The 24,688-nt window shown below is 42.0% G+C and overlaps 1 protein-coding gene and 1 long non-coding RNA gene across 46 annotated transcripts in view; one reads left to right on the forward strand and one right to left on the reverse strand.

The window, feature by feature from the left end:
- The window catches only part of LOC114644339 (NACHT, LRR and PYD domains-containing protein 3-like), a 284,794-nt gene that overhangs the window by 105,177 nt on the left and 154,929 nt on the right, over positions 1–24,688 (forward strand). Inside the window, exon 1 of one of the 45 annotated variants that reach the window (XM_051921995.1) lies at positions 15,469–15,655. The exons of the other annotated variants lie outside the window; for them this stretch is intronic. The gene's annotated coding sequence lies outside the window, so the exon portion shown is untranslated. Of the gene's footprint in view, positions 1–15,468; positions 15,656–24,688 lie in introns of those variants that run through there. 45 annotated transcript variants of the gene reach the window in all.
- LOC127526439 (uncharacterized) overlaps positions 1–24,688 on the reverse strand; it is a 211,621-nt gene that overhangs the window by 52,840 nt on the left and 134,093 nt on the right. The gene's annotated exons all lie outside the window — the stretch shown is intronic.

A 24,688-nucleotide genomic window follows, 5' to 3' on the forward strand; every position in this document is an offset into this window, starting at 1 on the left:
GTAATATTTGAATATGTTTTGTATTTTGTGGAATGGGCATTATAGGTATGTCAGGAGTCCACATTAGCAAAACCTCTTGAGGTTGGAAAATTGTATGCGCAGCTAAAATTTCGTTGAATTTGCTCATGTGATCTGTTGATAAATAATCATTATTTACCAACTCATTCATTGCAAAATCTGACAGTGGTAAGATCACTCCTTCCATAACACTAAACACAAACACTAAGTAGACACTAACACTAAAAAACGGCAACACCGCCGGGAAGAACACTAAATGAGATAAAGTAAAAGTCTACTAAACTTCTTTATTATAACTGCTTTATTATAGCAGGTGAGGGGACGCTGGCGCACGCTTGTTTTTGCCGCTCCTCCCTGTTAACAACACACAATTCGCCTTAATTCTGCACTTTCTTTCACTTGTTTTATTTCGTTTATTATACGTATAGTTCGTGGATACAGCTGACTCGAATTGCATGGATTTGGCTTAATATTTACAGATTTTATGGACTCCACTTTACTGGGAACAACTGAGTCTGTGGATCACGGGACGAGACCTACGAACATTTCTTTGTACCTGGCGATCTAGCACCTCAGGATGATCTGTCTCCGTGATTATATTCGCTATGCTGATCTGCTCCCGTTTCATCTTACAGTACTCTACGACCCGGAACTGATCTGATGTTCATACTAACCTGGTTTATGGCTTATGGCTCCGGGGCGATCACGCATGAAATTACCAAGCGTTACTGTTTATGGCTGTGTATTGGAACATCCAAATCCTGCTTCCTCCTCCTGCTGCTTCCTATCGCAGCTCACCTACGCTACCACACCCGCCTGTCCTATCGGCTGCGTTGTGCTGTGCTGCTTCTACACTGCTATCAGCTAAGTATCACTCACTATTTTAGCGCTTTGAGTACTGAGAAAAGCGTTATATAAATGTAATGAATTATTATTATTTATTATTAAATACTAAAGTACAAAAACGAAGTAGAAAGTAACACTAAACCGCGACACCGCCGGGAACACCGGCACACCGCGTCTACTAAACAGTAAAAACGCTAAAGGAAAAAATACTATTCAGTAAGTACCGCGTCTACTAAACAGTAAAGGTGAAAGGACTAACCGCGTCAGCTGTGAAGCTCAGCTTGGAGCGAAATGAAGTGAATGAAATGAGGTGAATGGGAGGGGAGATGATCACATGACTCCTCCACCTGCCTTAACTCTCCATCCCTCCACAAACATGGTCTCTCAGATCCCAACTCTCCTTTCGCACACCGCGTCTACTAAACACTAAGAAACACTCAGTAGAAACACTAAAGGAAAAAATACTATTCAGTAAGTACTGTTACTAAACAGTAAAGGAGAAAGGATGGCAATACCGTATCAGCTGCGGAGCTCAGCTCGGAGCGAAATGAAGTGAATGAAATGAGGTGAATGGGAGGGGAGATGATCACGTGACTCCAACACCCGCCTTAACTCTCCGTCCCTCCACAAACACACAAACACAGCCACACGGATCCCAACTCTCCTTTATATAGATAGATAGATAGATAGATAGATAGATAGATAGATAGATAGATAGATAGATAGATAGATAGATAGATAGATAGATAGATAGATAGATAGATAGATAGATAGATACTTTATTAATCCCAAGGGGAAATTCACATTCTCCAGAAGCAGCATACTGGTTTGCTAGAACCTCTTTGAGCCCAATCGATAGTCACTTTCCATAGTCTCTCTGAACTCCTCTCACACCTGGGTTTTTCCTTTCCTGTCCACCAAAGCTGCTGTCCTTTTGGTCTATCGGTACCTCTCTGCTTCTTTGGGAGTCTCCTGTGCCAACAATACACAAAAGGCATCCTTTTTCAGCGTAATGACACCTCTCATCTCTGGTGTCCACCATTGGGTCCTTAGGTTTCTACTTCGAGATGCACCTATGGCCTTCAAGCCCTCTTTGCAGCTGCTTCCACAGTGGATGCTATGAACAATGCCCATTTGAATTGTTCCCAGCCTCCACGGGGTGCAGGAAAATCTCTTTTGGAAGTTTGATGGACAGGGGCCTCCCCCAGACATTCATAGTCCACCCTCATTGCTTGTATGGGCTTTCCAGGTCTGTCCAGTTGCCTCCCCACCATCTGCCCCAACTCACCACCAGGTGGTGATCAGTTGACAGCTCTGTCCCTCACTTAATCCAAGTGTCCAGAATATATGGCTGCAGATCTGATGAAAAGATTACGAAGTCAATCATAGATATTTGGCCTAAGGTGCTCTGGTACCAAGTACACGTATGAGCCACCTTATATTCAAACATGGTGTTTGTTATAGAGAAACCATGCCTAGCACAAAGATCCACTAACAAAACACTGCTCAGGTTTAGATCAGGGTGACCATTTTTCCCAATCATGCCTCGCCAGGTGTCTCCATTATTTTCTACAAGGGGCACTGAAGTCACCCAGCAGAATTATGGAGTCCCAGCTGGGTCCATTTCTAGGATCACCTCCAGGCTCTCCAAGAAGGCCTGATACTCCGAACTGACATTTAGTTCGTAGGCACATATGGCAGTCGGAGACTTCCCATCTGTGAACATCAGCCGCAGACAGGCAGCCCTCTTGTTCTCCAGGACAAACCTCAACATGGCATCGACCAGGCAGAGACACAATAAGAAGCCCACTCTCACCTGAGGCTTTTCACCCCGGGCAACTCCAGAGTAAAGGAAAGTCCAGCCTCTATCAAGGGGTTTGGTTCTAAAACCAAGTAAGTGGGAGGATGTGAGCCCAACTACTGTTTGTCTAGTTGGTAGCTGTCCGCCTCACCCTCCAACTCCAGCCCCTTCCTCGTTAGAGAGGCAACATTCAATGTCCATCCCAAGAATCATTTTGTGTGTCTAGGTTCTGGTCCACCAAGGCCTGTGCCTTTGACTGCTACCCACATCACATTCCATCCTGACACTATTCCTCCTATAGGTGGTGGGCCCACAGGAGTTGTTAGATAGTCAGTTAATTAGTTACCTTGTCATTTAAATGAATCTAATATGTTGATTACAAAATGGTAAAACATTATAAGTTAAGAGATTCATTGAAAACAGCAAGAATTAATAGCATACAACATTTAAACGATCTGTTTGCCATCATGGTACTTTTTAGCATATCTAATGTTTCAGATTTCTCAGATCTAGAGTTGTTTAAATTATACTGCTAAGTTCCTTACAAAAGATAAAAATTAAAAGCAATGCTGTCCATCGAGTTTATGGTGATTTAGTCTCTTGCTGTAACTGCCCTGTCACTGGGTGAGTTTGCTTCTGCCTCTCCATTTTACGGTGAATTATATGCCCTGCAAACTCAGATTACCTATGGTTAGTCATCTTCTCTTAATGCTCTTGATACAGTTATGTGTCTATATTTCTGATGACGAGATGAATTCAGTGCACAAGATGGTTATGTGTTCTGTGGTGCTCGTCTCATTGCTCCTTTCTCTCAGAATCACACGTTGGTTGCATTCACTTCTCTAGGTCAACAATGAAATGTTTAAACTAGACAGAGTGTGTGCCAACTATATTGCTGGTGTGTACTCTAAGGGTCGGTGTTGCCTCTTTAAACCCAACAAACAGACATTCAAGATACAGGTTAAAAGCACAAAGAAGATCTTTAATTATTTTCTTCCCCAAAAAAGTACTCCCTAGGCACCACAGCCACAATAACACAATCAAGTACATACAAAAATCACAATTCTCTTTTATATATCTCCTCCACACCTCCAGGCAAGATTTGTCCACCTCCACCTAACTCTGGCTCACTTGCTGGGTCTTCAGCAGTCCTTTATATAGTTCTTGACCCAGAAGTGCTTCTGCTCTTCCATCCATGAGACTTGTCAACTCTTCCGGGTCAAACGGAGAATTAAAGTTCTTTAATCAGCCCAGAAGTACTTCGGAGCATCCATCCTTGTGACTTTCTAGTACTTCCAGGCTATAAGGGAAGCACAACTCCCTCAGTCGTTCCACAGCACCCCCTGGCAGCACCCACAGCACCTAACAGGGCTGAGATAGTGAACTCCAAGTCCCATGATGCCCTGTGGGAGTCTGGGGCACAGCTATACTCCAGGGGAGCTGCCATCTAGTGTCTTGGGGAAGGTAGTGTCCAAAAGTAGCTGCCTTCCTCCATCCTTCCATTCTCATGGTGTCCCGGCCAGGTTGAGCTGCTGGCCTTCCCTTACAGTGGCCAAGTATAGATAACTTGGTTGAAGTTCATGTTAAAAACTGTCAGCTACACCTGTGCCATTTCCATCTGAATTTTCTTGGTATCATCTTCTTGCAGGGTGCTATCCAGTATAATATGTACGTCTTCATCCAACTGTGTCCATTTATGATCTTCTGCTAGAGGTAAATTCGACCATGGCTTAATCTCGAAATCCCCTATGACTTCAGAATCAGTATCTCTTTTAGTGCCTCTGAGCAGATTCTCTGTGGTTGGCCTCCTGGTCCTGATCCTCCATTGACTTACGAGCCATACTAATAAATTCAGAGATTGCTTTCTGAGAGATAGCAAGTGCTTTGCATGGTTGAATTTGTTCATTGCTCTTGGACTCACTATACCTTGGAGAATCTTCATACCTTGTTAATTCTTGAAAATTCAACCAAGAGACCTTGAATCTTCTTTTAGTTTCGCTCTCCACTCTTGCCACATCCCATCTTGTATCTTTTAAGGAACGTCAGGCATAGATGGCAATGAAGGTTGAAGTGGTAAATCTATTTTAGTTTTCTTTGCCACAAGTGCATTTGACTAGGATAAGTGGTAGAATGACGTTTCATCTTATCTGGTAGCAGAAAATTACAAGGACCAACTTCTTTTTGAACTTCTTCAGGTTGAGAAAATCTAAGGTGTGCTTATGGAACATGCATTGGGTGCCGGATATGCACCTTGACCCCTTTGACAATGGGAAATGTGGGTTATGTGCTCCACGTCTGCCATCAGTGAACTTTTTTGTTTTCCCTTGAAGGAACATCATCAGCCTTGCAGAGGAGGAGGAAAGACATTGAGATGTAGTTGTATTTTTCCACCATAAAGGGTAAAGCAAAAGTAAGGTGTGATGGCCAGGAGGACAGAAAAAACAAACAAAAAAAAAATTACAGAGAGCTGGAGAAAAAGAAAAGAATCTGCAGGGGTTCAGAGGCCACAAGACCACCCAGCCCCCACTAGGCATTCTGCCTAACATCAATGATCTAAATCAGTCCTCATGGTTTTCAGGTTTCACGTAGAAGAATTAGACGACGATGGTAATGTGGACATTTGGCCTTTAATCCATCAATGTAGGGAACTTCAAGGTGCTTTGATCAGGTGATGATGGCGCAGATCACCACCACAGAAAACCGGAAAAAAGAACAGCAGAGAATGTCAGGGTTAGTATGGAAGTAAGGGCAGTAGTGGAAAAAGCTTGAGCAGGATCTGCACCAGGACTATCCAGGAGGCATAATTCTGGGAGGAGTTGGGGCGGGACAGAAGGCACGTGCACATGCGTTACTTTTCACGCTGATCGGGATTTATGTAGTGGAAGAACGTGAAAGTTTGCGTACGTGCAGATTCCTGCATCTAGATTTTTATGTGCGTACGCACATTCCCGCTTTTGTGCTTACACCATGTTATAGTGTGAGTTCTACGCACAGCGTTATACATAAGGCCCCAGGTGAAAGTCCCAGTAATATTTTAAATTATTTCACTAATGTGCACAAAGCACCTCCACAATACACAATTCAATAATCAATAATCACAATAAATCAATCCTCCACTCCACCCAGCAGCTCCGTCACACTTCCTCCCAACTCTGGCTCAGCTTGCCGGGTTTCCCATAGTCCTTTATATAGTTTGTGACCCGAAAGTGTTTCTGTTTTTCAGTCCATGTGATTCCATAGCACTTCCTGGGTCAGATGAAAAACTGTTATTTTTCTTCAGCCCGGAAGTACTTCAGTTCTTCCATCCCTGTGACTAGGGAGTACTTCCGGGCTATAGGGAAATTAGAAATCCCTGTGTCTCCCTGCAGCGTCACCCGATGGCACCCACGGCACTCAGCAGGGTTGTGAAGTAGAACTCCATCTCCCATGATGCCCTGTGGGAATCCAGGGCACCTCCATGTTGCAGGGAGGACCCCGTCTAGCGGCCTGGGGGTGCTGACCGGGATAAACTGCCGGCCATCTCTCACACAGGATTGACAACTTCCGAGAAATCTCACTGCTAGGTGCAGAAGGGAAAATAATCTGGTTCATCATTGCCAAAAGATGAATATTTTATCAATAGCCGAGTCCTCACAGCACATTGTGTTGAACATCTATGAATGTCTCAAGGAAGGAACATGTTGGAGGAAGTCAAAAATAAGACCATATTATTGTTTTTGAAGAGAAATTATTAATAAGGTAATGAAATACCAATTAAAGAAAAAAGTAATCTATCTGATTTTATGATGTAGATTCACTATTTATTGTGATTGACAGTGAAAGTGAAGCTTCTCTGTGTAGTTGCAGCAGCTCTGTTTCCATCAAAGGTGTTATGACTGTCATACAACGTGAGGACAACCTCCTGTGACTTCACCCCAGCAGGCTCCAACATCCACTGGAGAACCCTAAGAGGCTCCAGACTGATCAGGGAGGACACAGTCATTGAGTTGACATGTCACAAAAATGTTTTTTGCTTTCTTACTCGAGGTTCACAACTGGAGTTCAACTACTGTGTCCCTTGTTAGGTTTCTAAAAGTTCAGATGTTTGTGGACCTTCACATGGAGATCATGTCCTTTAAGTGTTCAAATGAGTAGCACACGTACGTCTGCCATCTCATTACTCAGCTCTAGTCATTATTTTAATTTTAATGTCCTCTCTGTTTTGTTTCCACAATCCTAGCATGCTGAGAGCTCACTTGAACTTTGGTGAAAGGAGCCTTTAGAAGGAACAAATGGTCATTTAAACAAAAAAACCTAAAGATGAGTGAAGACGACTTGTGTGAGAAGTTTGTGTCAATGATCTCCAGGAAAGGAAGATCTGATGAAGATATCAATGCTCTGTCTGGTGAGAAAATCTTGGTGACTTTCTCCTTGAATTTCAAAATCTTCATCCCACACAGTTTGAAAAAAACACACTTTATGCACAATACCAAATTCCTTGTGTGTGTTATTATTATTATTTTTAACATATTATTTGCTTTGTGAATGTTGAGTGTGGATGATGTGGCTCTGTTGGCTTCATCGGACAGTGACCTCCAGCTCTCAGTGGAGCGGTTTGCAGCAGAGTGTGAAGTGGCAGGGATGAGAGACAGCACCTCTCATGGTCCCATGGTCCTCAGCCGAAAAAGGGTGGAATGCTCCATCCGGGTTGGGAACACATTACTGCCTCAAGTGGAGGAGTTCAAGTATCTCGGGGTCTTGTTCACGAGTGAGGAAAGAAGGAGTGGGAGGTTGACAGACGGATTGGTGTGGCATCTGCAGTAATGCGGGCTCTGCAATGGTCTGTCATGGTGAAGAGAGAGCTGAGCCAAAAGGCGAGGCTATTGATTTAACAGTTGATCTATGTTAATACCCTCACCTATGGTCACAAGCTTTGGGTAGTGACCGAAAGAGCAAGATCATGGATACAAGTGGCCGAAATGAGTTTTATCCACAGGGTGGCTGGACTTTCCCTTAGAGATAGGGTGAGGAGTTCAGTTATCTGGGAGAGACTCGGAGTAGAGTCGCTGCTCCTCCGCATTGAGAGGAGTCAGTTGAGGTGGTTTGGGCATCTGGTCAGGATGCTCCCTGGATGCCTCTCTAGGGGGGTGTTCCAGGCATGCCCCACTAGGAGAAGGCCACGGGGCACACCCAGGACACGCTAGAGGGATTATACCTCCTGGCTGGCCTGGGAACACCTCGGGGTCCCCCCAAAGGAGCTGGAGGAAGTGGCCAGGGAGAGGGAGGTCTGGGCTTTCCTGCTTAACCTACTGCCCCCGCGACCCGACTTCGGATAAGCGGTGGACAATGGATGGATGGATGGAGTGTGTGGACTGTCAGCTTCTATTACTCATTGTGTTGGATTCTTGCTGTTTGTGCTTTAATGTTTGTGACTTTACGTAGTTGAATGTGACTCCATAGTTGAATGTTGTTTAAATGTTCCATATGTGCTATTAACAGTAAGTTCATGTCATATTAGTGTACTCTTTTATTATCACTCTTATACTTTTCTGCTCTTGGTGCTTCTGCATCGCTCCTTAAAAGACACACATGAAGCACCACAGCTTTCAAACAAGAGTGACCTTTAAAAATACGCAGCGTGACGCCATCAAAGAGGGTCTGCAGTTGGGGGGGTGGCTTTGTGCTGCCTCTTTCTACAGGTAATCCACATAAAAAGAGCATGGCACATCAGGCAGGATTGCTCAGACATTTTAAAGCACTCTCTTTCAGTTTTCTTTTCACCTCCTCTGTTTCTTTATTGCGTTACCTGTCCATCTCTCTAGTTTACAAATGAAGCAACTGAACATACTACAAGAAATGCTGCACTGTAATGACTTTAAAGTATTGTTTACTGATCTTTGGGTTATAACAGGTCATTTTGAAGATGTTTATACAGAGCATCATATAAAAAATATATAAAGTGAATTGGAGTGTTTATCATGAAACTGCTAAGAGTAGGCTACAGTTACAGCCATGGCTGGATGGGAAATAAACACAAAATAATAAATACAAATGCACACCTGCTGATAAACAGCTATGAGTGGTGTGCTGGGGAGGCAGCATTAAGAGGAAAGACGCCTCACGCCTGGACAAACTGGTGAGGAAGGCAGGCTCTATTGTTGGCATGGAGCTGGACAGTTTAACATCTGTGGCAGAGCGAAGGGCGCTCAGCAGGCTCCTATCAATTATGGAGAATCCACTGCATCCACTAAATAATGTCATCTCCAGACAGAAGAGCAGCTTCAGCGACAGACTGTTGTCACTGTCCTGCTCCACAGACAGATTGAGGAGATCGTTCCTCCCCCAAACTATGCGACTCTTTAATTCCACCAGGATATTAATATTAATATTAATATTAATAATTAATTAATTAATATTAATGTTAATATTTAACATTATACATAGTTATTGTCTGTTTTTTTCACCTGTATTATTATCATTCTTTAATTTAATATTATTTATTGTATCAGTATGCTGCTGCTGAAGAATGTGAATTTCCCATTGGGATTAATAAAGTATCTATCTATCTATCTATCTATCTATCTATCTATCTATCTATCTATCTATCTATCTATCTATCTATCTATCTATCTATCTATCTATCTATCTATCTATGAGTGGGCTGACCAGTGAGTGTGGTGGACCCAATTTCAGTCAAGTGTAATGTCTGACATTAGATATTAAAGATATGACATATGAAGTAAGCTAACCTCACTCTCAAAAATGTAAAGCAGCTGAACTAAAGGTTTGTAATTTAAATTCTGAAAGCCTTCATTTGCATACCCTTAGCAAGTCAGGGACAGTTACAAGACCCTCTCATGATGGAAGTCATGCAGTTTGACATCCGCAGTGACTCAGTCAGACTGCTCTGAGGTTCACCCTGTTGTAGGCCCGGACTCTTCTGTGTATTAGCGAGAGCTGACAATCAATGAGCTCTCATCTACATGTAAAAGGCATACAATGAGACTGCAAGTAAAGAAGGAAGGAGATGCTTGTCTTGTGCTTATCACACCAGCAGAGAATGGAGAAAAGAAAAGAAAGGACTAAGATTACTGCAGAACTTGCCATACTAAGACACCAGGCATCACATTATTGGCTTTCAGAATGTGGCACATGTCACTTGCAATACTTTGGAAATGAGAAACTGTGCTAAATGTATTTGAGTTGTGTATTTTTTCATTCACCTGCAATGTCCTGTGCAAAATATGTGTGTATATGTGTGAAAAGGTTTGTGGACCACAGAGGTAATCCCATATACTTGAAACAGTTGTCAGAAAGCTACATGTATAGTATGGAAATGACTTACAGAGTTATAGAGGCTGCATACCCGTGTTGAAGTAGAGAAGTGGAGGGACTCGCCTGGATGAACCTCCAGAAAGACACTGTGCACTAAAGTGGTGATGGAGGAGAATCCAGTCCAGACAGCCAGTGGGTTATGGTCAGAAATAAGCACAAGGCAAGTGCTCAAAACTGTCTACCATTGTCAACAGAATTATAAATGTCCGGCAGTTCAGAGCACCTTGTAGAGTAAGATGTCATCTCTGATACCTGACACCCTCAGCAGGACTGAAGACCCAGTGGGTCTCCTTTAACTGAACTACCAGAGAGAAGAGAAGAGTAATAACTGACAGACATACAGCAGTCTCTTCAGCTCTGTTACCATCCCAGCACTGAAGCAGGAGACCACCCTGAGCAGATGGGTAAGCTCTTGGCCAAACTGGGAGTGAATCCAATTGTCATTGTCACAAAAATGTTCAGTGGGTCTTGCATGTACTTCAAAATAAGTAATAAAAGGTCAACAGAAGGTGAACTCTTTGGTTTGGAGGAAATGTTTAGAGTAGGAATAGTTGAAAAGACCCACCAGTTCAGCTGTCCTGAATCCCCCCATACACTACAGAAGGCAGTTGCCAAAGGTCTAATGGGGTTGGGTTAAGAAAGTCATTGATGGTCATGATGAAGATGACTGTAGGACAAACTAGGATGTTATTCACCTTAAAAGGATCATTTCAATATTTTTCAAGTCAAATTTATTTCTTCACAATCATTGTGTATCTTAGTTTGCTGCATGAAATTGCACTCAAAAGTGAAGTATATTTAATAAACCTGAATAAATACATAACCTGTTTTTGCCTTTTATAATGGAGGTGAAGAGTACTGGTGCCCAAAAGTAAAAACAAATCCCCAAAACTTACCAAATACGTCCACTTTGAAGTGGCAAAGGTTTCAGTTTAAACAAACGTGACTTTTCCATTTCTGAAGAATGATCATCACAACACCCCACTATAGCCCTTTGGGGGTGCCTTGACAGTATGGGGTACCAGACACATTGTTGTGGGCTACTCTGTCCTTGTGCAATTGAAGTGAAACCTTGGTCTGCATTTCCGGCAGTAAATCTGACTCAATCCTGGTGTGTGTGCCTCCCCCAGGGCTGCCATTTGTCACTGAAGATAGTTCCTAATTTTTATGGGCAGAATTTTTAGGTTCAGACAAGAAGAGAATGGTGTCCAGTTCAATGACCTCAGGATCACATCTCTGTTTTTTAAAGATGATGTGGTCCTTCTGGCTTCATCATGCTGTGACCTCAGGTGTTCACTGGAGTTGATTGCAGTCAAGTGTGAAGTGGTCAGGATGAGGATCAGCACCTCCAAGTCTGAGATCATGATTCTCAGCTGGAACAGGGTGGAGTGCCGTATCCAGTTTGGGGATTAGGTGCTTCTTCAAGTGGAGGAGTTTAAGTATCTCAGGGTCTTGTTCACAAGTGAGGGAAGAAGGAAGCAGGAGATTGATCGGTGGATCAGAGTGGTGTCTGCAGTTATGTTAATGTTGTACTGGTGAGTCATATTGAAGAGAGATGTGAAAAGCAGAGCTCTCAGGAAACCGGTGGATCTACATTCCTGTCTTTATCTTTGGTCACAAGCTTTACAGAGTGAATGAAAGAACTGAACTGTGGATACAAATGGCAGAAATGATTTTCTGTTGCAGTGTCTGGCCTCACCTATAGAGAGAGGGTGGAGACATTTAGGAGGATCTCATAGTAGAACTGCTGCTCCTCCACATTCAAAAGAGCAGTTTGTGATGGTTCGGGTATCTGATTAGGACACCTCCTGGTCACCTCTTTGGGAAGCTCTTTCAGGCATGCCCAACCAGGAGGACACCTTAGGGCAAACCCAGGACATGCTGGATAGATTATATTTCTCAGCTGGCCCAGGAACCTCACAGTGTCCTCCTGGAAGATTTGAACGGAACAGAAAAGAGACACTATATGTTTATGTTTTAATTACAGCTATAGACGTGAGTGTGTGGAAGTGTGGAAGTAATTAAAGTAGGGTTTTTTTTTTACTGCCCCAAAGTAGACTGTTTAACATCATACCCTTGGTTAATTGCTATTTCTACTATTGCATTAGGATCTACTATGTTTATCCTAGACCACTTTTTAAAATCATTCCCAGGGTTCATTATTTTATTATCTTAATATCTTAAAATTGCTGAAGATTATATTTTAAGCTTAAAGACTGTTAATGATTATATTTTTGGCAGATAGTATTTAGACTTTAGCTGCAATAGATATCTCTACTTTATTTTAATTCTTCAAAAGCCGCTGCTGGGTTGGGGTGGGGTGGTGCTTGTTTTGTTTTGGACGTGCTCTGTCTCTTCGTATGTCAGAGGACAGGGATATTGCGAAGTGGGATCTAGTCTCATGCGAGGAGGCAAAATGGGGGGGGGGGGGGGTAAAGGGGGGAGAGAAGGAGAGCAGGTTATATCAAATCTATTCTTCTAATCCTTATAACTATAAATATCAACGTAACAATAGGCTGTATGGCAATAACTTGTGGGGAAATTTGAAATTAAAATTAAAACTGCCTCACTACCAGTTAAGACTATAAAATGACATTAAAAACTCAGAATCAATGTCTCCATGATGGGACAGTTAAATTTGTGAGCTGGAATGTTAAAGGCCTGAATCACGAATTAAAGAGAAAGAAAGTATGCTCTCACCTAACAGGCTTAAATGCTAAAATAGTATTTTTACAGGAGACCCACTTACTAAGCAAGGATCAGTTTAGACTACAAAAAGACTGGACTGGCCAAATGTTCCATTCTAGCTTTATAAAGAAAACTAGAGGGGTGGGAATTCTCATACACAGAACATTCCCATTTGTAGCATCAGATGTAGTATCGGACCCTGAAGGGAGATATGTGATGGTCATGGGCAACTTATATAACAGTAAAATGATTTTGATAAATGTTTTTCCCCCCAAAGTCAATGATAAGGAATTCATGCAAAATCTATTTGCATCCATTCCTAGTGTGAACACTCATAAAATTATAATGGCTGGGGACTTTAATTGTGTTTTAAATCCACTCTTAGATACGACTCCTGTCACAGGGGGGACGACATCTAATACTGCAAAGACAATTACACAGTTTTTAACTGACCACAACTTGTCAGACCCCTGGAGGTTTCTCAACTCAAACTCAAGAACATATTCGTTCTACTCACCAGTGCATCATAGCTACTCAAGAATTGATTATTTCTTTATAGATAATAATTTCCTGCCTACAATTAAATCATGCAAATATGACACAATTGTCATCTCTGACCATGCCCCTCTAGTCTTGGAGCTAAAATCATTAAGCCCCTCATACTCACCTCACAGATGGCGTCTTAACCCTCTTCTATTAGCAGACAAGACTCCGTTGTTGTGACTATCTGTCTATGTTCAAATAAATAAAGATATATGGAATTTTAGCATGTATTTGTTATACAGTCATTGCTGTCCAGCGTTGCACTATTACTCATTTTTTTTGTAGTACTGTAATTCTAAGGAAAATCGGAGCAAAATAAATCATTTTTGCTACTACTTATATTTAATCAAACTCATTTATTTTAGGTAAATTTGAGTAAATTAATAAATTAAGTTTACTCAAAAGTGCAGTACATTAAATCTACTCAAAAATATTGCTTGTAATTTGTTGCCTTATTTTTTTAAGTACTTTTAACGCGTTATTTTTTACAGTGTAAGGCATTTCCTTTTTACGAAAATTCGCTATAAACAGTTTCAACCAATCAGCGCTTTCCAAACACGCAGCAGGACAGTGTGACCCTTTATTATAGCGGAGCACATCTTCGTTTCAGTCAGTCATTGTCCTGTTAGACTATTTACTGTTAAGTGCCGCTTGAGGTACCGTTACAACAGGTAGCCTACGTAGTTCTTAAATCGATATTGAAATGCACACACAAGCCTCCTAAATTATTTATTGAAATACAGTATCTACGTTTACAGTGTCTGTTTTAGGAAGTCGTAGTTTTCACTTGTTTCCGTTATTATGAATTATAATTTCTCAGTGTCACATATTATTCGTTACAACTGACGAGTCCCACCTCATTGAAATTCTGTTTTGCACACACAACTGACTGTAGCAGACTTGTCATCTTCTTAAAATGACTTTATTGATTTGATATTGACAATTAATCATAAGATCAGAAATCAAGGAGGATATGAGTTTGCATGGACTGGGCTGTTTCTTTTTTTTCGTGACATCACGTCAGTAGAGAGTGCGTGACGTTAACAGTGCATTCTGTCCTAAATGACAGCGCACACGCTTATTTTATATTTCCTAAAGGCAAATATGTCTCAGATTGTTTTTTCATTTATATTTGGCATTGTTTTATTTTAATTTAATATGAATTATTATAACCATATTACCGATATTCGTTTCCCGGATTAGTGAGAATAAATAAAAAAGTAACAACACATACAAGGTAGTTGTGGTGCGTTGTTTATAATTAACAGAACTCATCGTTTGTCTGAAATTTTGTACTTTGTATTTTTACGTTTGTCAATGAAATGCTTCAGTATACAGACGATTTATTCCATTTCTGAAGGCGTACATTGTCGGTATCATTGATTCCCCCGAAACCCTTTGACAAGATGCCTTCACAAGGGTCGGATGTTGCTGACAAAGTCAGGTGCTTAATTTGAAAGTTTGGCTCCAGATGTGCTTATCCAGCTGTTCATTCTTATCAGTACTCGAGTGATCTTTATGTCCTCCTCTGGATGAATTCACAAAGTTTCTTTACAACTTTTTTGTCTCATTAACGCAGAAATCCCGAGACTTTCCTAAAATTGGAAGACGCTGTCGATGGCACTAATTCTGTTTTAAAGACAGTTGTAATTAGTTATGTAGCATAATCAGATACAGATCGGGGAATCACTGAATACTAAAAACATTTAATGAGGAGTGTCTTGCTCATATAGCCTACTATTGTGATGATCACGCCGGCTTTGTAAACTAAGCGTTTCTTAGCCTCTCTGATATGATTGACATGGGGCAGAATAGACGTTGGATTGTTACAATACTGTACGTGTTGCCTTAAGCCAAATATGCCTATCAATTATTTGCAGATTCAATTTGGACAAAACTCCACACCAAGAAACGAGGTGGCCGAACCATGTTAATCTTTCATAAAGTAATTTACAGACAAGTCTACTACATTACTGTTTTCATTTTTTAGTCTTCTCTTGGCTTTGACCGTACCCTATGTACTAGCCATGTACGTGAACCGCTAGAGTCTAACTCACGTTAGAGCCTTTCAGATGCAGAAGAGCCGCCGCTTTTACACTTTGAGGCAAACAGGCCCGGCTGCGGACTTGCTGACCAAAACAGCTTCTGACTGCGCAGATGTCACTGACGTCACGACGCTAGTGTGCCTCAGAATCACGTGATGGGCGCATTTGAAACAAGCCTGGAATCTCTGCAGCGTGTCGACACTTCAGAATTCCTACATTTTTAGGGCGGACACTTCCTATGAAACCGAAAGTATCTTTACCAGAAGAAAAACAAGTCCTCCATTTGTCGCAGGCTCTTTGGCTAACGGATTTATGAAGTTTTCTTACTTCTGCTTTTATTTTTGCGATTTTGAGATCTATCGGCGTCTCCTGCAGTCTTTGAAATAATCGGCTACTCGAGGTAAGATATTTTTTTTTCTTTATTAATTTGGTGGTGTGCGGACTCGTTATGAAAAGACCTTAAAGTGGGTCAAGAGAGCCCGTTATTCATTTATTTTTTCCGCCGATGTGTCGGTCCGTTTATTGTTCTACATTTATTTGTCCGACACCTTTGAATGTATATATATATATAATTAACCCCGTTGGAGCTCAGGCAGGTGACACGACTTGTCAAGGTCCCCCAGTGTCAGCAGAGACATTTGAATGCACAGCCTCAGGGTTTTCAGTCCCAAGCCGTCACCAGCACACCACACCGCCTGTCTGCTCCTTCTCCTTGCGACTCCGCGGTTGTGCCTGTCAAGTGTTATACTGTGCTGTACACTTCGACATCGCCGTGCGCTCCTTCTGTTCTGGGTGGACTCGTCACACTGGGCACACTGACCCGTACGCAGCCCAGCACTGGACGAACGGCGGTGGTCAGCGGGATTCTGAGGGGAGTAAATCCCGCCGTGTCACCTTTAAAGTTCGTTTACTAAGAGTTTCTCGAAAATATAGTGGAGACTTGAGAAGACAACGTGAATAAAATGTATTTATCCAAAACCGTGCTGTTTTGTCGAGGCCAAGTAAAAGCGTAGCCGTCATTATTATACAGTATGAACTGATACTTCGATATCTTGTAACATGATCAGGCTATTTAAACTCTTGTGTTTTTATCACTCGTTACTGCTGTGCCATCACGATGTGTGGGTTGCTAATCTAAATTGGAGGAAATGCTGTAAACGTGTGGTGTGTACAGTTTAACAAGACCAGAAGATAACAATGCCATTACACATATTCAGATATTAATATCCACACATGTAACTGTCACAGTGGATTAGGTGAGCCTTCAGGTAAAACACTAACAAAGGTAGAACATTACTGGCTTGAGAAACTCAGTGGTTCTGGTAGAGTTTATTATTAATTAACATATTAATAACATTAAGTTAAACTAATGTAAAAAAAAAAAAAAAAACACAAATCCACAAGGAGTGCAAGCTTTAATATTCACTGACCATCTCTAATGAACACATTAACTGAGTGATCCTGTCTGATTCCATGTAAGCCAGAAGGTCAACACCAACACAAGCACATCTGCTGGTCCTGTTACTGGTCAGTCCAGCTGGGGACATCGAGGAGTAGAAGACCTAAGCAGCCCCAGGATACTCTCTGATGTTGGACCCAGCTGACCATGAATAAACTCCATAGCAGTGGACATCTGCAGTCTGTCTGGTGAGAGGAGGCACAGTGAATTTGGAGAATGTGAAGGAGTGAGGGGGCAGAGCGATGGTGGGACCTGTAAGACCAGGCAGACATTGGATGAGAGGAGAGCAAACCAAGGCAGTTTCATGGACAGAGCCATCCAGATGAAGTCCTCACCTGTCCTTTGTGTGCCCCTATGTCACCAGTCCAAGCTGTGCACTTGTTTCCTAAAATACTTTGTGATGATGACATTTGTTTTATGCCTCGCAATTTCTCCATGCAAGTGCCCCAATCTTTTTTGGTTCCAAATCCTCCAACTTTTACAACCCTTGTTGCATTAAAATAGCAGATATTGGTAAGACAGAGCATCTCCTTTAGTAAAGTAATAGTACTTTTGATTTAACTAGTTTTATTTTATTATGAATGACCCACAGATCACTCAAGAATCCATCAATATGACACACCACACATGTCAGTGTCTGTCAGCCCCACTCCACTTTTACACTGAGATCCTTTTAAATTGTTTTAAAAGACATCTTTACATCTTGCCTGAAGAAGGGGCCTGAGTTGCCTCGAAAGCTTGCATATTGTAATCTTTTTAGTTAGCCAATAAAAGGTGTCATTTTGCTTGGCTTTTCTCTACATTCATAATGGCTAACACGGTACAACACCCTAGTACTAAAAGACAAAATGAAAACTGATGAAAAGCAGATGGCATGTTTACAAATTGAATTTATTTTTTATAGTGCCTTTTAAAATGAGCAAAATCCATAAGGGTTTCTACAATGATAGCCTTTGTTTTGTTCTTTTATTGGATGTTTATAATGAAAGAAGGGTTAAGATGGACAGTAAGTGGAGACACAATTGTTGTATCCCACTCACTTGATGCAGACTGCTGCTCCTATCACTCTTCAGTGTGGACGCTGATGTTCCTCCTTAACTCCACCAAGTGACTGTCTTGAAAGCTGAGGTACATGTCGGGTAGACCAGTAAAGCAGGGCGCTACATGGTTGAGTGTTCGCTTGTTCATCAGCTGCTGTCCTGCATTGTTGGTCCATTAGGCTGCTTCAGTCCTGTGGAAGGCCAAGTTGTTTATTGTCATTTGGACTTTTCACATTGTAGCCAAGCGTATATGATTTATTTATGGATTGATTGTTCTGTATTGTCCCTCTGTGTGCTACTAGTTCATTTACCACATTCCCTCCCTCTTTGTTTTGTGGTGTTAAGTAAAGTTGCACAATTCAGGATAAGGAGCACAGATCCTATGCCTTTACTTCTCCTTGTGTGTCTGACACTCGCACTTCCTCTTTCAATCACTTTTTTGAACCTACAATATGTGAAGCACAACCTGGTATTGCATGGCAGGCAATCCTGGGAAAGGCACAGGAGTTTCTTAAAAAGGGAAAATGAACACAACAAGTTTGACAGTAAAGAGGTCGGGGCAGAGGAGCTTTATGACTGTACACCACATGGTAAATATATGTACATATATATATATTTATTCATTAGATTCATAGTCTGAGTCATATATATATATATATATATATATATATATATTATATATATATACAGTAATCCCTCCTCCATCGCGGGGGTTGCGTTCCAGAGCCACCCGCGAAATAAAAAAAATCCGCGAAGTAGAAACCATATGTTTATATAGTTATTTTTATATTGTCATGCTTGGGTCACAGATTTGTGCAGAAGCACAGGAGGTTGTAGAGAGACAGGAATGCTATTCAAACACTGCAGACAAACATTTGTCTCTTTTTCAAAAGTTTAAACTGTGCTCCATGACAAGACAGAGATGACAGTTCTGTCTCACAATTAAAAGAATGCAAACATATCTTCTCTTCAAAGGAGTGCGCGTCAGGAGCAGAGCATGTCAGAAACAGACAAAATCAATAGGGCTGTTTGGCTTTTAAGTATGCGAACAAAGTAAAATTTTAAGTATGCGGTACAAAGCTGTTGAAGGCGGCAGCTCACACCCCCTCCGTCAGGAGCAGAGAAAGAGAGAGACAGACAGAGACAGAGAAAAACAAAGTCAAAAATCAATACGTGCCCTTTGAGCTTTTAAGTATGCGAAGCACTGTGCAGCATGTCGTTTCAGGAAGCAGCTGCACAGAAGGTAGCAAAGTGAAGATAATCTTTCAGCATTTTTAGACGAGCGTCCGTATCGTCTAGGTGTGCGAACAGCCCCCCTGCTCACACCCCCTACGTCAGGATCACAGAAAGTCAGCGCAAGAGAAAGAAAAGTAAGTTGGGTAGCTTCTTAGCCATCTGCCAATAGCGTCCCTTGTATGAAATCAACTGGGCAAACCAACTGAGGAAGCATGTACCAGAAATTAAAAGACCCATTGTCCTCAGAAATCCGCGAACCAGCAAAAAATCCGTGATATATATTTAAATATGCTTACATATAAAGTCCGCGATAGAGTGAAGCCGCGAAAGGCGAAGCGCGATATAGCAAGGGATCACTATATATATATATATATATATATATATATATAGATATAGATATAGATATAGATATATATATATATATATATATATATATATATATATATATATATATATATATATAGATAGATATAGATATATATATATATATATAGATATATATATATAATGGTAAAGCAGGGCCCAAACTTGACACAGACAGGAACAAAGACACAAGTCCAAGCACACGCTTTTATTTTTCATCCCTTTTTAGCACACAGTGCACAAATCACCAAACCAATATTGCTCAGTTCCTTCCTCTTTTCTCTTACTCTTCCTCTGTCTTTCTTTATTGCTCTGTGGTGACTGGTACAAGAATGGCTGCCATCACATGATCTTGCTGGATGCTGCACATTGGTGGTGGTGGTGAAGTGGTTTCCTCCTTTCTAAGTAAAGCACAAGGAGTAATAAGAAAAGTAGTAGTGGTGGTACACAGACAAGATGGATGCCAAAATAAAGGTTGGGGCACCTTCCTGGAGATACTCATCTAATGAACAAAAGTGTTTGGCAAAAACAAATGGTCTGCACATGTATAGCATAGGGCAAAAATCTCGAATGTCTTTAATTGCTCAGAGCTCCATCATGTGGGAAGCCCCTGGTCCAAATAACGACCTTCTTCTGGTTTTAGGTTTGAATAAATACCTCAGCATCCAAAGTGGTCCGGGCACAGGTTGGGTTGGGTTATGAGTCCTCTGCTGTGTGCGTCTTGTGAGTGAGAAAGGCGATGTTGTTAGCGTCAGCACCCCCTCCTGTCCCAGAATGGTATCACTGACTTCGATAGAGCCCGCCAGGTGTCCTCTGTGTGCCTACATGCAAGCACTATATCAATATAATTAATTATTATTATTATTCACTTTACAAAGCACAAAACTACTGCTTAGGAAGAGAACTCCTCCACAAAATTGGCAGAATGTTTGTGAGACCTTGCAAAAAAAGGGCTACTAGAACTACAGCTGAGAGGGTGTGGGAGAGCAGTTCACAGGTTGAATACCCCAGAAGTTGCAGATCAAGGGATTGTACTGAAAAATTGTGATGTGCTCCATGCGCCACGACAAGAGGAACAAACAACACTGTGACCACAATGCACACTCCTACAGCACCTCTGAAAACAGAGACTCACGGCCGCCATCACAGTGCAATCAAAATGTTCAACCTTTATTATTTAAGACAGGGCTGTACACACCATGAAAATACACACAAACACACAGGGGGGTGTCCTAAAGATGTACAGTATTCACACTTTGAATAACTAGAAGTAAAATGTTTACTGAGATACACTTTGAGTTATCACAAGTGGTCAAACTGCTGGCTGTTCTGGTCTAAGCACTGCTGTTAATTTACAATGATTCAGTGTTTATAAATTTATTTATATGGATAAAACTTCATTTTCCATTATATAATTGAAAAGCAGCCCAGCAACTCAGTTTGCTTTCCTAAGAAGTATAATGAAAACTAAAGCTTAAATGGACTTTTAATCCCTTTAAAGGCAGACGTCAAGTGCTCATTAACCAGACGTACTCCAAAGCTTCCCGTCCACATTTTTAAAACCCAAATATGTGATATCTGCGTTTTGAAATTGATTGCTGTAATTCAAGGGGGTCCTCATTCCAGACCACTGTTTCATGAATTTTGTTATCTCTGTTTTCTAGGAAACTTGAGATTTACTTTTTTCATCTTGGCCATCACTGCATACAGCGCACAGTGAATAACAGATTATTTTTTAGGTTGAATGTTTCTTTAAAAGATGAATACAGAAATGGCCTGAGTGTATAGCAGACCTACGCTTCAGGTGATCAAAGCATAAACCCAACAAGGAAACCCTCTTGTGGAAGTTCAGCCCGGACACAGACAGGCAGACACCAATAAGTCCAACACACCCTTTTATTTACACTATTTACAAGTCCAAAGTCCCGCACAACACACAGTGCCCCTGCACCAATCACCCTTCTTTCCTGGGCCTTCCAATGGTCCTTTGCCACCTCCATCTTCCTTCCAGAGCTTTGTCCTCTTCCTCCCGACTTCGGCTGATGACTGGAGATAGGCGACCCCTTTTATTTCCACCTGGATGTGCTCTAGGTGCCTCCTGTTGAGCTTCCTGCGGCACTTCCTGGTGTGACAGAAGTGCCACATGAGCACCTGGAAGCACTCCAGGTGTCCCTGGTATTTCTTCCACCGGCACCTCCGGGTGTGGCAGAAGTGCTAACGTCCAGGGCTCCTTACTCATCCGGGCGCCCCCTGGCGGTGGCCACGGGCCCCTATATGGTTGAGCTTCCATGCTCAATTCCTGTGGGCCCCAAACAAACCAAGGTGGCTGCCCTCTCGTGGTCCGGGGGAGGCATAGTCCCTCTCTCGGTTCTTCTAGGTGTCCCAGATGGGCTCAGCACCCAGCCGCCTGCCACACTCTCTATAAACTGTTTTCTTTTTTCCTTTTTTGACCCAAATGTAACCTTTTTTTTCTTCTGAGCTTAACTCATGTAACTGTTTCATTTCAAACATAAAAGTATTGACATTTTAGGCTTTCTGCTCCTTAGTCCATATGAAACTACAATACTACCGTTAATTTAAAATTTAAAAAATTAAAAAACAAAAGCATTAGGTGATGTGAAGATGTAACTCCCTTCAGAACAGTTTAGTTTTCTTTGTGCCCTCACTAACTTTCTGTGGGACAGTGTAGTTTCTCCCGGGGGTGTCCTGCTGATTATAATGAACGGTGCCCTGTTAGCCCTCAGTATTAGAAATCAAGATTAGAGAACTGGCCCATACCTTTATCCTTTCAGGTGCCCATGAGGGGGTGTAGGATGATGTCACCAGCCAAAGGGTAACCCACCGATGGAGAACTATGGACAGCGTTGTGGGCTTCTCTCCTAGAAGGCCCGTCGGGGAGTTGTGTCAGTTGCCGTGGGTCCATTGCTTTTGGAGTCGCCTACTTGCTGCCACTGGTTTGGGATCAGCAAGATAAGGAAGTGCGGTAAAGCGGACTCGTTGCCAGCTCAGCTGAGGAAGTGCGTTTAATCGGGCATAGGAAGGAGGGCGCAGGAGTTTGGAGATAGTGATGTCGACGCCATTTCGAGCTTTCGAAGCGACATGTGTGGGGTAAATAAGTAATCTTCCGAACTTTAGCACAATAGAGTAAATCATTGATGTAAATAGAATTATTGCAAGACTAAGCTTTTGTCGTTTCTGTATTCTTAAACCATCTTCCAGTTCCACAATCCCCCGCAGTCACTGTCATATTTAACGTTCCCTGCTCCTTACCTGTCTTGTTACTCAAAGCATCAACACTCAGTTTCATTCAAGGCTTTACTGTCCTTCCTGTCATACACATAAAATAAGATACACATTTCCTCTATGTGCATGTTCAGTTATAATAGTAATAGTACACGAAGATGCCGCACCACTAACAATGAAGGCTCTCTCTGTCCTGATGCATGTTTGGAAGGCACTGATTGGCCGAAACTGTTTATGGCAAATTGTCCTATGAGGGAAGGGCCGTATAGCGATCAAAAATGAAAAGACACATCTAAGCATGCGGGACAGTAGTTTATGTGTTTCTACAATGTAGTGAGAAGTCAAGCAAAATGACACTTTTTATTGGCTAACTAAAGAGATTACAATATGGAAGCTTTTGAGGCCACTCAGGCCCCTTCTTCGGGCAAGATGGAATCCTGTAGTAGCGGTACATTTTGGTGTCTTGTATGGCTGTAGTACTAAGGTGTTGTACCGTGTTAGTCATTATGAATGTAGTGAGAAGTTGATGAAGATGATTACATCTTGCCTGAAGAAGGGGCCTGAGTTACATCGAAAGCTTGCATATTGTAAAATTTTTGATTAGCCAATAAAAGGTGTCATTTTGCTTGACTTCTCACAACATCCATAATGGCTAATATGGTACAACACCCTGTTTCTACAATGCAAATTCAGTATGACACCAGTGTCTCCAAACTCAAATATGCAATCTAATCATTTTTGCAGTGAAACTCCATCCATCCATTTTCTAACCTGCTGAATCCGAACACAGGGTCACGGGGGGTCTGCTGGAACCAATCCCAGCCAACACAGGGCACAAGGCAGGAACCAATCCCAGGCAGGGTGCCAACCCATCGCAGGACACACACACACCAAGCACACACTAGGGCCAATTTAGAATCGCCAATCCACCTAACCTGCATGTCTTTGGACTGTGGGAGGAAACCGGAGCGCCCGGAGGAAACCCACACAGACACGGGGAGAACATGCAAACTCCACGCAGGGAGGACCTGAGAAGAGAACCCAGGTCCCCAGATCTCCCAACTGCGAGGCAGCAGCGCTACCCACTGCGCCACCGTGCCGCCCGCAGTGAAACTCTTTACATATAATACAAAAGATAACTAAGGGTGTGTGCCCCCCTCGCTTCGCTTGCTGTCGGTCCACGGTGGAATTTTTTTGTTAAATGGAGGAAAAGAAGAGCGAGAAGGAGAGAGAGGAAAAAAAACATTCTACAAGGGGAGAACCAAGGACGCGAATCCCTGGTGTCTTCACTGGGAAACAACTTAAATACCATTGAACCACCTAATCGGAGTGTTTAAAGAGCCCTACACAACTGAACTACTGTTCGTAGAGGAGCGGATGTGACAATATATTTTGTTTGACATATGCACGTTAAATTGTTTGCATTATTGACACGAGAGTATCATTGTTGTATTCTCCTATCCATCCATCCATTATCCAACCCGCTATATCCTAACTACAGGGTCACAGTGGTCTGCTGGAGCCAATCCCAGCCAACACAGGGCGCAAGGCAGGAAATAATCCCCCTGGCAGGGCGCCAGCCCACCGCAGGGCACACACACACACACACACACACACACACACCAAGCACACACTAGGGACAATTTAGAATCACCAATGCACCTAACCTGCATGTCTTTGGACTGTGGGAGGAAACCGGAGTGCCCGGAGGAAAACCATGCAGACACGGGGAGAACATGCAAACTCCACACAGGGAGGACCCGGGAAGCGAATGTATTCCCCTAATGAAGATGAAAAAAAATATATATATAAATGTATGCTATATGACGTGGTTTTGAAGAAAATTGAGTGTTGCATGAAAACGTTGTACGATGATTAAGCTAATCTTATTATATACAGTACAGTATATAAAGTTGATATTTGACAATATATCTTTGACAGAAAGTACCAGACAAAGGAAATCACAGCAAGCCACAATAACATTAAATAATTGTCAGCAACTACCTGAGTCTGTCACTGAACTACATCAAATGTATTGTGTAATGTCAATACAAATTACAAAATATAACAAGATGGTTAAGTGTCAGATAGA

This window comes from Erpetoichthys calabaricus (genome assembly GCF_900747795.2).
Source record: "Erpetoichthys calabaricus chromosome 1 unlocalized genomic scaffold, fErpCal1.3 SUPER_1_unloc_7, whole genome shotgun sequence".
Lineage (NCBI taxonomy): Eukaryota > Metazoa > Chordata > Cladistia > Polypteriformes > Polypteridae > Erpetoichthys > Erpetoichthys calabaricus.